At 46.7% G+C, this 16,137-nt stretch overlaps 1 long non-coding RNA gene across 3 annotated transcripts in view; it reads left to right on the forward strand.

Annotated features, from left to right (window-relative positions):
- The window catches only part of LOC106700829 (uncharacterized), a 164,987-nt gene that overhangs the window by 31,650 nt on the left and 117,200 nt on the right, over nucleotides 1–16,137 (forward strand). For all 3 annotated transcript variants that reach the window (XR_011467435.1, XR_011467437.1, XR_011467436.1), the window contains exon 4: nucleotides 6,541–6,616. This is a non-coding gene — a long non-coding RNA (uncharacterized lncRNA). The remainder of the gene's footprint in view (nucleotides 1–6,540; nucleotides 6,617–16,137) is intronic.

A 16,137-nucleotide genomic window follows, 5' to 3' on the forward strand; every position in this document is an offset into this window, starting at 1 on the left:
TGGAAACCCAGGGGTAATGCTGGCCGGCCCATTTGACCCTGGGGGCCAGGGGCACTAGATGTCATTGGGATTTTGACAGTGGAGAGTCTGATGTCCGCAGATGTGTGGGCACCTGGGGCTTTACCTCTGCCAGTAGAGCAGTCCTGGTAGCATCCTCCCACCCTCTCTCCCACAGGACTCCCTCTTCTAGACCCTTCCTGCCCTGTGGCAAGGGGGGAAAGCATCAGGCAGATGGGTTGCCCTTCTTCAGTCTGGTCTTTGGATAAATCAATCTTCCTAAACTCCAATTTTTCTCAGTTGTCAAAATAGCCATAGGCTATTTGAGAGCATGGGCTTCCCTGGTATCTCAGTGGGAAATAACCCGTCTGCCAATGCAGAAGATGTAGGCTTGATCCCTGGGCCAGGAAGATCTCCTGGAGAAGGAAATGGCAACCCTCTCCGGTATTCTTGCCTGGGAAATCCCGTGGACAGAGGAGCCTGGCAGGCTACAGGCCACGGGGTCGCAAAAGAGTTGGACACGACTTAACGACTAGACACCATTTAAGAATGAACATGGGAGTCAGTGGCTTAGCTTGGGGCCAGCCCTTACCGAGTACTCAGTAAAGATAATTATTAGTGGTGTCAGTATCACACTCATTCATCCACGTGTTTATTAAACAAGTATTAAAGGGACATCTTCCCGGTGCCACTCCAGGTGCCAACATACCACAGGGAACAAAGTAAAGTGCCTATATTGCTGAAGGTGGGGGCTAAACAAATGAGTCTCATGCAGCAGGCGATGAAATGAAACAGGCAAAGGGATGGAGAGTGAGGGCAGGAAGTGCTGCTTCATAGCGTAGTCATGAGGAGACTCGGGCAGAGGCTGAAGGCAGGGAATCAAGGTTGTGAAATTTGGGGGAACAGTGGAGGGAACAGAATGCAAAGTCTCTGACCCAGGACAGGGTTGGTTTGTTGGAGGATGAACAAGGAGGCTGCCGTTACTGGACGGAAAGTGGTCCGAGAGGCTTCGGTCATCAGTAAATATTGTTTAGATGGTGGCAAAAGATGAGACCAGAGAGCTGGGAGTTGGGAGGAGCCCAGATCTTGTAGACCCTCCCAGGGCAAGTACTTTGGCTTTGTGTATGAAGAAAACAGAAGCTGTCTTGAAAAGGAGTGAATATCTTCCTTTCCACTCCCTTTGCCCACTCACCCTACTTTAAATTATTCTCAAATTTATTTTTAATTTTAATTTTTCTATTTTTTAATTTTTTGGGGGGGCCATGCCATTGCACAAGCTTGTAGGATCTTAGTTCCCTGACCAGGGATTGAACCCAGGCCCCCTGCAGTCCTAATGACTGGGCTCCCAGGGAATTCCCTCCTTTTTATTTTATGAAAAATTTCAAGCATATAGAGAAGATAAAAATTATACAGAGAGCACCCGCATACCCAGAGAGTGGATTCTGCACTTCACAATTTCGTGTTTGCTTCATCGCACACCTACCCCTGTCTTCATCCCTTTCTCCATCTATCGATTTATCTTTTGTTTTGTTGCATTTCCAAGGTTGCAGACTTCCTATGACCTCATCCCCAAACACTTTGGCATGCCTATCACTAAGCAGAGGTCAGTGTTTGTTTTTAAAGAGAAAATTTACATACAGTGAAATGCACACATCTAAGGCTCATTGTTCTTTGAATTTTGACAATTTTTGACATACTTGTGCAGGCCCAGCCCCTATCAAGCTAGAGAGTATTATCACCCTGCCCCTCCCTCCTGCCCTGCCCCCAGGCAACCATTGTCCTGATTTTTCTCATCAGGTGAGTTTGGCCTATTCTAGAACTTTATGTGGATGGAATCACGCTGTAGGTAGTCATGCTTCTTTCACTCTGTAATATATTGGGTAGGCCAAAAAGATTGTTCAGGTTTCCCATAGGATGTTAGGAAAAACTTGAATGAACTTTTTGCCCAACCCAATATTTGCAATTCATCCATGCTATAACTACCCACATATATATATATATGCATCTCAGTAGTAGCTCAGATGGTAAAGCATCCACCTGCAGTGCAGGAGACCCGGGTTTGATCCTTGGGTTGGGAAGATCCCCTGGAGAAGGAAATGGCAACCCATTCTAGTATTCTTGCCTGGAGAATTCCATGGACAGGGGAGCCCGTTAGGTTACAGTCCATGTGGTCACAGAGAGCCGGACATGACTGAGCGACTAACACACACACACGAAATGTGGGGTTGTTGTTATTGTTCAGTTGCTCAGTTGTGTTGGACTGTTTGTGACCCCATGGACTGCAGCATGCCAGGTTTCCCTGCCCTTCACCATTTCCCAAAGTTTGCTCAAACTCTTGTCCATTGACTCAGGGATGCCATCCAACCATCTCGTCCTCTGTCATCCCCATATAGTGGGGTAGTATTTTTTGTGTGTGGATATACTGCAATTTATCCTTTCTCCTGTTAATGGACACCAGGGTAGCTGCCTTATATTTTAAAAGGACTCCTCTAGGAAATTCCCTAGTAGTCCAGTGGTTAGGATTTGATTCTTTCACTGCCTTGGCCCAGGTTCAGTCCCTGGCTGGGGACCTGAGATCCTGCAAACTGTGCCCCCTAAAATTAGAATAAAATAAAGTCAAATAAAATGAAAAGATCTTTTTGGCTGCAGGGTGGAGAACAGACTCTTGGGCAAAAAGGCAGAAAGTAGTCCAGCTTGGAGGCCACCAATTGTTCAGGTGAAAGATAATAATTTGATGATGGCATTGTTTGGACCACTGTGTTAAGCTTTTTAGACACTTTATCTCTGTTAACAAACATCTTGGGGGCTTAGAAAACTCCCTTCCTCCTAGAGATAACTCATTCCTTCCCAAGGAAAGACACGATTGTTATGCTTCCCTTTCATATTCAATCATGTTAGTCACTTTAGTCAAAGGTTTCCTAAATCTTCTAGGTTACAAATTTGCAAGAAGGAACCTGGGAACTGGACTCTAGCAGTTAAGGCCCCGGGAAAGGGGATGAATTACAGAAGCTCCTCAAAGCCTAGGTCAAATGGGAAATGCCAAGAGAGAGATTAAAAGCTCTAAGTAGCTTTCCATCAAGGGGATTGGGGTTGGGGTGGGGTTAGATGGAAAGTTCTAATAATAAAAAACAGCTCATGGCTTTGAATGTTTACTACAAGCCAGACACTGTGTTCAGCACTTTCCATACATTTTCTTGCATCAGAGGCATGACTTAGGAATGTTCCCATTTTATAGAGGAAAGCAAGGATTTAAGTCCATAGCAATCTGATTTCAGAGCCTGCACGCACCACTGTGGTGGACCAATTTCCTTTCCATTGGAAAAGATGACTGAAATACATGCAACCGAGCAAATGGATTCTCTTTCCTTCCCAATAGAATGGACTGCGTATTGGTCCATATGTTTTCTGAAATCACCATAGAAAAGAACATCATTGCTCAGCAGTAGGATGGCCAACTCTTCTGACTTTGCCTGGGAGTTGCCCTATTTGAACTGGAAGAGTCACTTATCTTACTCATGAATGATGGTCAGTGTCCCTGTGGAATGTTTCCGTTTGTGATCTGGATTGAGTAGTGAGAGCTTAATTGACTCTCAGATGGTGAGTTTACCCACCCTGGTTACTCCTTTAGTTCTGCCCTGCTCAGCCTTAGGACAATCTGTTTGGATAAGATCCACTGGGATGAACAATCATAGCAACTTTTATTGCTGATTAGCTGGTATTTGAGGACAGGCTGGTGGGTATGTATGCCTTTTGCTAGAGGGCTGGGGACCATCCAGTGGTTCTTCAATATTAATTTAGTTGCCCTGTGGTGTGTGGGATCTTAGTTCTCTGAGCAGGGGTCCACTGCTTTGGAAGGTGGATTCTCAATCACTGGACCACCAAGAAAGTACCTAGCTCCAAGCGTTGAGTGCCTCAAGTATTTTTTCTCTTCTCTACATAAAACAATGTCTCTCCAACACAGCTTTGCTTTCCCAGCTCTGTTGCTAAGAGCTGCATTGAAATCACAATTTTTTGAATTTGGATTAAGACATTGGCTTGCTAAATGTTCTGGAGCCTTCAAAACCTCATCCCTTTAATTCTTCTCACCTACTAACTAGATCATCAAAGAGGACTATTAAGTGCATCCATTCTCTACCAGCTTCTAATGAAGACTCTAAATAATAGAACCACACCTGGGCTGGAGAAGGAAATGGCAACCCATTCCAGTGTTCATTCCTTGGAAATCTCATGGACTGTGGAACCTGGTGGGCTACAGTCCATGGGGTCACAAGAGTTAGACATGACTGAGTGACCAAACCACCACCAACACCACGTCGGGGCAGCCAATTTCAGAGCCTGCTAGATCGTGCATTCTGCACAAGCATGGAGGCTTGTGACTCAGAGGTCCATGAGGGCAATTTGAAAGAAAAAAAATGAAGATTTCTAACTTGTGATAGACTAAAGTTAGGGTGACTGGTTTAGACTGACGCTCCTTAGGGTGAAAGCTTTTAGGTGTTTACCCATTGCCTCTTGTGCCTAAAAATGTCTTCCTTTCTAACCCTATTTCTTGCCTTTTTGGGTTTTTTTCCGCTGCTGCATTGCATAGCATATGAGGTCTTAGTTCCCTGACCAGGGGTTGAACCCAGGCCCCCTGTGGTAAAAGCACAGATTTTTAACCACTGGACCAGGAAGTAGGTCCCTCTAATCCTATTTCTTGACTTGTGCTTGGAGCTGTTGATTTGTCTCCCTAACCCTAACCTAAAGTCTTGGATCTGGTTGCCTTCCTTTCTTCTCTAGATTTCCACAGGAGCCTTCTGTCAGCTGTTTCCACTCTTCCCTCCGTACATCCACTTTTTCTGCAGCCCAACTGATCTGAAATGTGATTGTGATCACTACTGTCTTGCTCTCAGCCCTGCCATGGATCACCTGTGTGCCTGGGGTGATGCTCAAGTCCTTTCAGATCTGGCCATGTCTCCCTCTCCAAGCTCATTCTCTTGCCACTAGCTTGGAAAATATTTTCAAGAGTTCCCCAGCTATCTCTTCCTTGCCTCTAATTGATCCTAGTCCCTCTGACTCAGTTTCAGATTTTCCACTCTTAAATGCCCCATCCTTTCAAGGATGTGAGACTTCCGTGTGTTAATTCCATCTCTGGAATTTGCCTTCCCTTGTCTCTCTGAGGCTGGTGCCCTGATGTTGCCCTGGAAGGCAGGAAGGAGAGCCATACTTTAAGGTACATGGGTGAGATGACCTGGGTTCCAGCATGGTGGAGTGCCATCAAGAAATCCAGCCAGAGGGACTTCCCTGGTGGTTCAGTGGCTAGTACTCTGCCTTCCACTGCTGGGGACATGGGTTCAACCCCTGGTCAGGGAACTAAGATCCCACAGGCTGCATGGCACATTGAAAATAAAAATAAATAAGTAAATAAAAACAAAACAACAAAAAAGAGATATTCAGCCAATAATCCCCCGATGCTGCTGATTTTCCATTAGTAGAGCTCCACTGATGTCAGAGGAAATTCTAGGGACCAACTCGCAACTAAATTAGGTTCTTAGGACCCAAAGAAGTGCCCAGATTTATCTGCAATCGTGGCCTTCTCACCCATTGGCCGTAGATGTCTTTAGCCCTTTGTCGACCGCCGGCTAATGTCAGTTCAAGCTTAGACCACTTGGGAGACCAGATCACAGCCTTTCTCTATTTAACCCATCTTGGCCTGCCACATCAGCCACTAGAAAAAGCAGTAGATATGGGGTCTTTGGGGGAAGTCAGCCACCAGGTGGGACCCTTAGGACTTGATCATTAGATTTTATACTGCCTTCTGTGACCTGTGTGGAGCCTCTGGAAGCTGTCCAGTGGACTTCCTGGTCAATGCAGACTCAGGGCCTATTCAAATCATGTGGAAGGAAGAAGAACAGGGGAGAAAACAGGAGCCAGTTTCACAAAGACGGAAGCAAAAACAAAATGCCTTGGAGAGAAAAAAGGCAAAAAGAAAAAAAGGAACAAAGCTGACGACAATCAGCCTACCTTGTCCCTGAGCAGAAACTCAATTCATTTGGTTTCTGCTTGGAGATGTAGGACCGTTTTTGACAGATGTGTTTTTATGCATCCTGTTATTAGGGCTGAAAGAACTGTCTTGATGTGATTGGGAAAATTACTATTTTAATATCCTTTTCCTCCTTTAAGCCTTATGCATATTTTCCACTACACAAGTCTCTGGTTGCTCACAGTTCAATATAAATGAATTCCACAGATTTTCTCTTCCTCCTCTAGTTGATATGAGTGGGTTATTTGGATTGGACTCCTATTTGTATGTGTGTGTGTATTTAATCTTTGCAAGAAAGAAAAAGGCAAAGCGTCAAATAACAGGAAGAAAGAAGACAGAGAAAAACAAGAGACTCCTGTATAGAAGCCAGGAACTAGGATAATTATGGGCATTGTTTTTTTTTTCAAAGTAACAATATTTACTATTATTATTATCATCTTTGTGGCAGATGGCCTATGATTTTTGCATCCTTTCTAAACTTTATAAATTTGTGAGCTGATACTTGTTTTTTGTCCACTTTACAGACGAGGAGATTGATGCTTAGCAAGATTACCATTTACCCAAGTTCTGGAAAGTGATGGAGGCAGCCTTCAGATGCAGGTATGTGTGACCCAGATCTCTGCAATGAGCTGTGTACAGCCGCTGTGAACCAACAGGACATACAGAATGGCCATTGACAGTTTTTCTTGCTTTTCCTTTTCTGTAAATCACCTTGATTTTTTTTTTCCTTTGGAAATTGTGTCTCCTCTGCTCTGTGTGCAGATAATTCAGGTGAGGCTGACCCTCATCCCCAAGGTCCAGGAATGGTGCCTGACCAAGGCCGGACCAATCAGAGCGTTCTGACTCTTGGTCAGAGTCCATGGCTTGTGGATGGCTGTGTGACCGATCTGGACCAGGAAGGACAATGAGATGCATTCCTGGGACTCTTAATGAGGATAGGGAAAAAAACTGGAGCATCTTCTTGGCTGGGGTTGCTATTTTAGTAAGATGTTAGCTTGGAACTTCTGAGGGTCTTCTTGGCTACAGAGAGCTGAGAGCCTGCTTGGAAGAAAGTCAACTGAATGAAACGTGAGGATGAGAGTTGAGGAGGCAAAGGCTTGAGTGTTTAGATCCAGCTTTGCCCAAGACTAGAATCCACAGGTGGACTTTTGAGTCACAGAAGTTGTTACATTCCTGGCCTTCTAAGATCTTGGAGAGGAGAGCTACATACCACCAGTGAGATGAGGGCTCGGTGAGGCAAGGTGGGGCGGTGGTGATTGTGATATTGTGATTCATGATAAGAAATACATATCTGGTCTTCAAGTTCCTTTTGCTGGCCCAGAGCTCCTAAAACCCTTGGAATTTCCAAAGTGCTGAGAGCCGATAAATGTCTTTTGTTATGTGAATGAAGTGACTTGGAAGCACCTAAGGATGGGGGCTGATTGCCTGGAGATCCAGTCAGGGGATTAGAGGGTTGGAACTTGCAGTCCCACCCCTCAACCTCTGGAGAAGTGGGGAGGGGCTGGAGAGCAATACCAGTCTCCAGTGGTCGATGATTTAATCAGTCATGCTCGCAGGGATTTCCCTGGTGGTCCAGTGGTTAAGACTTTGTCTTCCAATGCAGGGGATGTGGGTTCGACCCTTAGCCGGGGAGTTAAAATCACACATGCCTGGTGGCCAAAAAACCAAAACATAAAACGGAAGCAATATTGTAACACATTCAATAAAGACTTTTAAAATGGTCCACATCAAAAAACAAACAGAAAGAATCTTGGAAAAAGTCATGGTTGTGTAATGAAGCCTCCATCAAAACCCCAAAATGAGGAGGTTCCAAGACCTTCCAGGCTGGTGAACCCATGGATATTTGAGGAGAATGGCACCCTCAGGTTAAGGGTATGCCCCTTCCCACGTGCCTTGCCCTGTGCTTCTCTTCCATCTGGTTATTCTTGAGTAATATGTTTTGCTTTTTTTTTTTTAATCTTTTAAAATATTTATTTACTTATTCGTGGTTGAAACTTAAGGCTTGCAGGGTCTTAGTTCCCTGAACAGGGATTGAACTGGTGTCCCCTGCAGTGAAAGCATGTAGTCCTAATCACCAGGGAGCTCCAGGGAATTCTCAGCCCAGCTAGTCTGCTGAAGTTCTGAAGTCTACAGGTGCTGATGGCAGAAAGTAGTAAGTATATCCACCATGTCCCCGTCCCTCTCTCTTCCTGTGGCTAGGCTAGACACCTGGTCAAGAGATCAGGTGCTAGTTTAAGGGCAGAGAGGGAAGTTCAAAGTTTTGGGGATGCAGAAGTTTCTGGAATCTCTCAGATAACATATTGGGAACGTGGCTTCCCTCCCCCCATCTTCCTTTCTGAAAGTGTTGAGATCACTGGGCTCCCATGGATGCATTTGAAACCGGCCAGCTGTGGGCTACCCAGCTGACAGAGGCCACAGCTGGAGCAAGAACAGTGGCTGGGTTTCTTCCAGCTGCAAACGAAAGGGTCAACACCTTGAAGGGGAAAAAAAAAAAGTCTAGGCATCAGCTGGTGGAAATGGTCCCAGAGTTCATAATCACTGAGAGGAAGGCAAGTTTTTTTTTTTTAATTGTTTTCATTGGCAGCTGTCTATGGATGATTCCGGTTGAAGCAGGTTTGGAGATTGGAACCCGGGCAGGTGTGAGTGTGTGTGTATGCGTATGTGTGTATACGTGTGCATGCAAGAATGCACATGGTATTAATACAAAAGAAGGTGGAAGAAAGCTGGTTGTCTGTGAATGCGAGCGTGGAAATGGCCTGCAGTGAGACAGGCAGATTTGTGTGTGTGTGTTGGCAGGGAGCTGAGGGCAATGACCATCTTCTCTGTGTGAAAGAGAAGAGTGGAGAGCAGGAATTGCCCGGCAGAGAAAAACCACCTTTATTGTGTGCACACACCAATCTATGAAGACGGAAAATCGTGGATGAAAGAGCAGGAAGGAACTCAAACGTGGGACAGCGGAAACCAGGCGCGGTGCGTGAGATTGCAGGAGACAGACCTGGAGCCAGTGTGCCACGAGCGAGGGCCCCATTGGCTCCCTCCTGGCCTTCCAGAAATAGTTTCCGGGAACCATGGTCCTCTCCCGGCCCCTGCTCTCGGGCCAGCGGGGAGATAAAGCTGCCCACGTAGCTTGTCTTGGCGGCCTCTCAGCTGACACTGCTGACAGGCTGCTTTGATCTTGGGTTATCAGGGCCTAACCCTATGCCCTGGGCCTGCTTTGCCAGCTCCCACCCGCCGTTCACCTCTGCAGAGGGCGTCCCATAAGGTCAGGGTTGGGGAGGGGGGAGCGGCCCAGCCCTCGTGCCCGGTTGGCCTTGGAGCCTCGGTGCTTGATGCAATAAGGGCACCATCTTTGTAGTCACAGAGTCAGTGATGAAAAGAGGGCCCAACTAGGGGCAAGAAACTTTTGAAGTGGAGCCACGCGAAATGACACCCTGAATGCAGCCCTGTCCCCCAGCCTCCTGGGCCTTCACCACAGTGAGTGGTGACAGAAGAGAAAAAAAAAGGATCGGCAGCCCGAACACTTGCCTTCCTGTCTTAGGACTGCTGCTGAGTCACCAGGTGACCTCATGCAGGTCCCACTTCTCTCTGGACCTCCGTTTCCATCCCCCCTGTCGTAAAATCAAAGTGCTCTTATAAGCAGGGAAAGCTCTTTTCAAATGCAATCAGGTGCAGAAATCCCGTATGCAAAGCAGCTCACAGGAGACGGGCCTGGATGCCAGGGGACATGATGAACTGGTACCCGACACTCAGCTTTGTGTTGACCTCTGTTGATTCTGCCTGCCCCTGCAGGAGCTGCCGGGGACTCAGGTTCCATCCCTGGGTCAGGAAGATATACCTTGGCGAAGAAAAGGGAAACCCACTCCAGTATTCTTGCTTGGAAAACCCCACGGACAGAGTAGCTTGGCAGGCTACAGTCCATGGGGTCGCGAAGAGTTGAGCACAACCGAGCACACACACACTGCTCTAGTTGGTGTGTTATTTTGTGTTATTTTTTATCTATTTGTGGCTGTGCTGGGTCTTCACTGCTTCGTGCTGGCTTTTTTCTAGCTATGGCTCAGCAGGGGCTAGTAGCAGTGCACGGGGTTCTCACTGCAGTGGCTTCTCTTGCTGTGGGCTCTAAAGTTCTAGCTCAGTGCTTGTGGTGCACTGGCTTAATGGTCCCTAGACATGTGGGATCTTCCCGGACCAGGAATGGAACCTGAGTCCCCTTCATTGGCAGGTGGGTTCTTCACCACTGGACCACTGGGGAAGTCCTATTTTTTTTCTTTAACTTTATTTTTTTCTTTTCGGCCTGAAGGCGTATGGAACTTCCCCAGCCAGGGATCGAACCTGTGCCTCCTGCCCGGAATGGGTGGAGTCTTAACCTGGACCACTAAGGATGTCTCTAATTAGTGTGTTAGATTCCTAGGGCTACAGTTGCAAGGTACCACGAACTGGGGGGCTTAACACAGCAGAACGTCATCGTTCTGGAAGCCAGAAATCCAAGATCAAGGTGTGGGCAGGGCCATGCGCCCTCAGAACCGGAGGGGAAGAATCCTTTATCACCTCTTCAGCTTTGGGTCCTTTGTTGGCATCTTCAGCATTCTATGACTCATGGCAGCATCATTCCTAGCGTCTGTCTCATCCATCCTACTCCAACCCCTCCCCTCTGGTGACCCCCACCCCCCACCGTTTGTTCTTTGCATCTGAGTCTTTTTGATTTAAATTTATTGTTATTATTATTTTGGGCTGCCTTGGGTCTTAGCTGTGGCCTGCAGGATCTTCGGTGGGGCCAGAGGGCTCTCTAGTTGTGGCGCTCGGGCTCAGAATTTGCAGTGCTTGGACTTAGTTGCTCTGCGGCACGTGGGATCTTATTCATTCCCTTACCTGTGAGCTAGAACCTGCATCCCCTGCATTGAAAGGCGGATTCGTAATGACTGGACCCCCAGGGAAGTCCTTCTGTTTTTGTTTTCTTTATTATTTGTTTTGCTTTTTAGGTTCTACATGTAAGTGACATCATACAGTGTTTTTCTTTCTCCATCTGATGTGTTTCACTTGCTGTAATACCCTCTAGACTTATCCATGTTGTTGCAAATGGTAAGATGTAAATGTTTTTTTTTTTTTTTTGCTGAGTAATATTTCTTTGTCCGTATTTATACAGTATATATATATCCACCACATCTTCTTTATCCATTCATCCATCAGTGGACACTTAAGTTGCTTCCATATCTTGGCTATTGCAAACAATGCTGCTATACACATGGGTGTGCGTATATATTTTCAACTTAGTGTTTTTGTTGTCTTTGTGTAGATACACAGAAGTGAAATTTCTGGGTCATATGGTAGTTCTGTTTTTAACTTTTGAGGACCCTCCATACTGTTTTCCACAGCAGCTACCCCAATTTATAATCCCACCAAAAGTGTACCAAATTTCCATAAGGACACCAGTCATATTAGATTAGGTGTCCCTAAGGACCTTGGGCTTCCCTGGTGGCTCAGATGGTAAAGAATCTGCCTGCAATGCAGGAGACCCAGGTCTGATCCCTGGGTCAGGAAGATCCCCTGGAGAAGGGAAGGCTACCCGCTTCAATATTCTTGCCTGGAGAATTCCATGGACAGAGGAGCCTGGTAGGCTACAGTCTATGGGGTCAGAAGAAATTAGACAAGACTGAGTGACTAACATTTTCACTTTTAAGGACCTTACGTTACCCTGATCACCTCTGTAAAGACAGTATTTCCAAATCAGGTCACATTCTGAGATACTGGGGGTTAAGGACTCAACATATCTTATTTTTGGGGGGGAGGGAGGGGTCACGATTCAACTCATAATACCCTCTTTACCTTTTCTACATTTCTGACTCATAGAGTCCGTGAAAGAAAGTGAAGTGAAAGTGAAATTCACTCAGTTGTGTCTGACTCTTTGCGACTCCATGGACTACACAGTCCATGGAATTCTCCAGGCCAGAATACTGGAGTGGGTAGCGTTTCCCTTCTCCAGGGGATCTTCTCAACCCAGGGATCTAACCAGGTCTCCGCATTGCTGTCAGATTCTTTACCAGCTGAGCCTTAAGGGAAGCCCCATAGAGTCTGTGAACATAGTCAAATGGTGGTTGTTTGACATCACAGGTTGAGTGATTTGTTACACAGCCATGGTAACTGTAACAGGTGGTTAAACTGAAATAACCAGACACTGGAGCAGTCCTATCCAAGTTCAGGCTCCCCTTGACATCTTAATCCATTCGATTTACTTCTTGGGGCCTAGTTTTCTCATCATGAAAATGGAGTTTGATAGAAAGAACATCTGTCAAATACCTGCCATCACAGTAGGTTCTTGATAAAGGTTTTTTTTTTTTTTCCTCTATTCTCTCTTCCTAAATGACTCTGAACCACAATGCTCGTGAGATTTTGGGAAACGTCTGAGTTTCTGAATTCTGTGGGAAACCCCTGGGTCCCAGGAACCAGATCCTTATTTCATGCCTACTTTGAATGAGGGAATGTGTTTCCTTGGCAAGCTCGATGTTTGGAACCCCTGTTCCACTCAGACTTTCAAGACAATTTAGTCTGAGCTAACCTTGGTTTCTTGTTACCGAAGAGAACCAAGGCTTATGCAGAGGCCTTGCAGAATGCCTCCAACATCAAACAGCAACTACCCTACTGCGTTCTGAGACACTGAGCGTAAATAAATTAAAACCATACCCGCTCCCTTTCCCTGTAAGCACACACACGTAATTTCATTACAGCCGGAATGAAGTGCTGCAGGCAAAACGTGTCTGGGGCTTGGCTGAACCCAGAGTGCTCTGGGAGACATGGATCTTTTCGGCCAACTGGAGGAGGGAACCTTGTTTGCCTCTTTTGCTCCTCTCTGCCCACTGGGCAATCTGTTGGCATGGGGCTGGCATGAATGCATTTGGTTTCAGACCTTCAGAGGACCGTGGTAATATGGGTTCTGTTTTTCACTTTCAGAAATTGTGGTGAAATGTACATAGCACAAATTTACCGTTTAAATGATTTGTAAGTGTAGAATTTAGTGGCATTTAGTACATTCACAACTTTTTTTTTTTTTCTTTGTATAGCTAGTGGGATCTTAGTTCCCCGACCAGGGATGGAACTCATGCCACCCCGTGCAGTGGAAGTGCAGAGTCCTATCCCCTGGGCTGCCAGGGAAGTCCCTGATTTGCCTGTTTTGAATAGTTCATATAAATGGGATTGTATAATATGTGACATTTTGTGCTTGGCTTCTTTCACTCATCATCATGTTTTCAAGCTTCATCCGTGTTGGAGCATGGACCAGCGTTTCATTCCTTTTTATGGATGAATACTGTCCTGTTGTTTGGATATATACTGCATTTGGTTTATCCATTCATCCGCTGATGGACATTTGGGTTGGTCCCACCTTTTGGCTATTGTGAATAACGCTGTATGAACAGTCAGGTAAATGTGTGGACATTTACTTTCACTAGGCTTGGGTATTTACCTCAGAGTGGAATTGCTAGGTTATCTGGGCTTCCCCTGTGGCTCAGCGGTACAGAATCCACCTGCAGAGCAGGAGCTGCAGGAGATGTGGGTTTGATCTCTGGGTCGGGTTGATCCCCTGGAGTAAGGAATGGCAACCCACTCCAGGATTCTTGCCTGAAGAATCCCATGGAGAGAGGAGCCTGGTGGGTTACTGTCTATGAGGTCGCAGAGTCAGACGCGACTGGAATGACTTAGCACACGTGCACCACTGCACACAGTGAAACCACTTAGCACACGGGGCAGCACAGAGAGGTTGAGCAACTTTTCTGAGAACACACAGCTAGCAAGAGACAAAGCCACGAAAATGCGACCTACCGAAGAGTTTTGAGCAGAGAAACAAAATAGTCAGATTTCATTTCTTCCTTCTTACCATCACTTTCTCCCACAGCATTTTCAAGCAGCAACTCTGGGTTGGGGAATGGTGGAATTAGGTAGATAGGAATTGGAGAGCAGAAAAAATCATGTCAGCATTCTTGGAAGGGTTTCATTTCCCCTCACGTGATGGATATTTAGGAGGTATGTGGATGAAGTTGATGAGAACTGCTCTCTTGCTAAATCACTGGGCTGTTTGACGAGGCTGGGAAAGGACTGGGGCTTGGATAGTGGAGTATTGTCGGACGGGCTCGATTGGGAGAGAGTGATGTCATCAACACCCCATTTTCCTCTGCCTGTTTATAGTTTCTTCTCTCAGGAGCCCCCGGGGTGTTGGGACACGCCTCAGCTGTGTGGATTTTCGTGTGTGCATCTGAGGTGCACACAGAGGCCCGGGTTGCTTCTATTGCCCCAGGGGCAGGAGGGGTGGGAGGAGGCAGGAGGATGGGGCTGAAAGGGCAGGTTTTTCCATTTAACATCTGAGCATTGATCCCCATCAAGACGGAGCCATCAGTCAGGACCTCTGCCCTGGTCTCCTGGCCTTGGTCTCCCCAGTCCAGTGAGGGAAATGGGCTGGACTGTCCTTGGTGACATCAGCTATTATTAGTTGGCAAGCCTTTATTATCACCTACTGTATGCCTGCATAGTTCTGAGTACCGAGGAGTGAACAAATAAGGTCCCTGCCTTCTTTATATATATATTAGAGCTTCTCTGTAGCTCAGATGGTAAAGAATCTCAATGTAGGAGGCCTGGGTTCATTCCCTGGGTCAGGAAGACCCCCTGGAGCAGGGAATGGCAACCCACTCCAGTATGCTTGCCTGAAGAATCCCAGAGACAGAGGAGCCTGGTGGTCTACAGTCCATGGAGTCACAGAGTCAGGCACGACTGACTCACACTACTACAAATATACACACACACACACACACACACATTTATTTATCTGGCTGCACCAGGTCTTAGTTGCAGCACGTGGGATCTAGTTCCCCAACCAGGGATCAAACCCGGGCCCCCTGCACCGGCAGCAGAGCCTTAGCCACTGGACAACCAAGGAAATCCCTGGTCCCGGCCTTCTGAATTCTCTTCTTGGGAGGGAGATTGACAGCCAACAAAGAGCTACAGGATGTTATCTGATTGTGGCACGTGTGCTGGGGGGATACAGGGAGAGGAGGATATGGGTGAGAGAAGGAAGATGCTAGTTTGCATCACAAGTAGGAAACTTCTTGTAGAACGATGCATCTTTAAATATGTCCACATCCTAAGCCCTAGAACCTTTGACTGTGTCATCTTATGGGATAAAAGGGACTTTGCAAAAGTGATTAAGATAAGGTAGGATGGAGGATCATCCTAGATTATCCAAGATGGCCCAATATAATTGTAAGATCCTCATAAGAAAAGAACAGGAGGATGAGAATCAGAGGAGACGTGACAACGGAAGCAAGTCCAAGTGATGCAGAGTCATGAGCCAAGGAGTATGGATGGTCTCTATAGGCCAGAAAAGGCCAAGAAGCAAATCCTCTCTAGTAGCCTCTAGAAGAAACGCAGCCTGGCCACCTCACTGTAGACTTCTGAGCTCTATAACAGGAAGGTAATATGTTCGTGTGGTTTTAAGCCACTGCTGCTGCTGCTGTTTAGTTGCTAAGGTGTTTCTGACTCTTTGAGACCCCATAGACTGTATCCTGCCAGGCTCCTCTGTCCACGGGATTTCCCAGGCAAGAATACTGGAGTAGGTTGCCAGTCCCTTCTACAGGGGATCTTCCTGACCCAGGGATCGAACCTGAGTCTCCTCCATTGGTAGGTACATTCTTTCCCATCTGAGTCACCACGGAAACCCTTTAAGCCACTAAGTTTGTAGTAATTCGTTACAGCGGCCATGGGAAATGAATACAGATTTGAATGAGGTGAATCCCTGAGATTCAGTGGGGAAGAGCATTCCATTCTAGGTGAAAAGAACAGCAGGTGAAAAGGCCCTGAGGTAGGATAGTGCAGCAGTGCTGGGACAGAGGTGCCATACCATGGGAACAGATGGGAGGGCCCATGCGTTTGGGAGTTCGTAACCATGGAAGAAGGCAATGGCACCCCACTCCAGTACTCTTGCCTGGAAAATCCCACGGACGGAGGCCTGGTGTGCTGCCGTCCATGGGGTTGCTAAGAGTCGGACAAGCTGAGTGACTTCACTTTCACTTTTCACTTTCATGCACTGAAAAAGGAAATGGCATCCCACTCCAGTGTTCTTGCCTGGAGAATCCCAGGGACTG

This window comes from Bos mutus, chromosome 17 (assembly GCF_027580195.1).
Source record: "Bos mutus isolate GX-2022 chromosome 17, NWIPB_WYAK_1.1, whole genome shotgun sequence".
Taxonomy (NCBI): Eukaryota; Metazoa; Chordata; class Mammalia; order Artiodactyla; family Bovidae; genus Bos; species Bos mutus.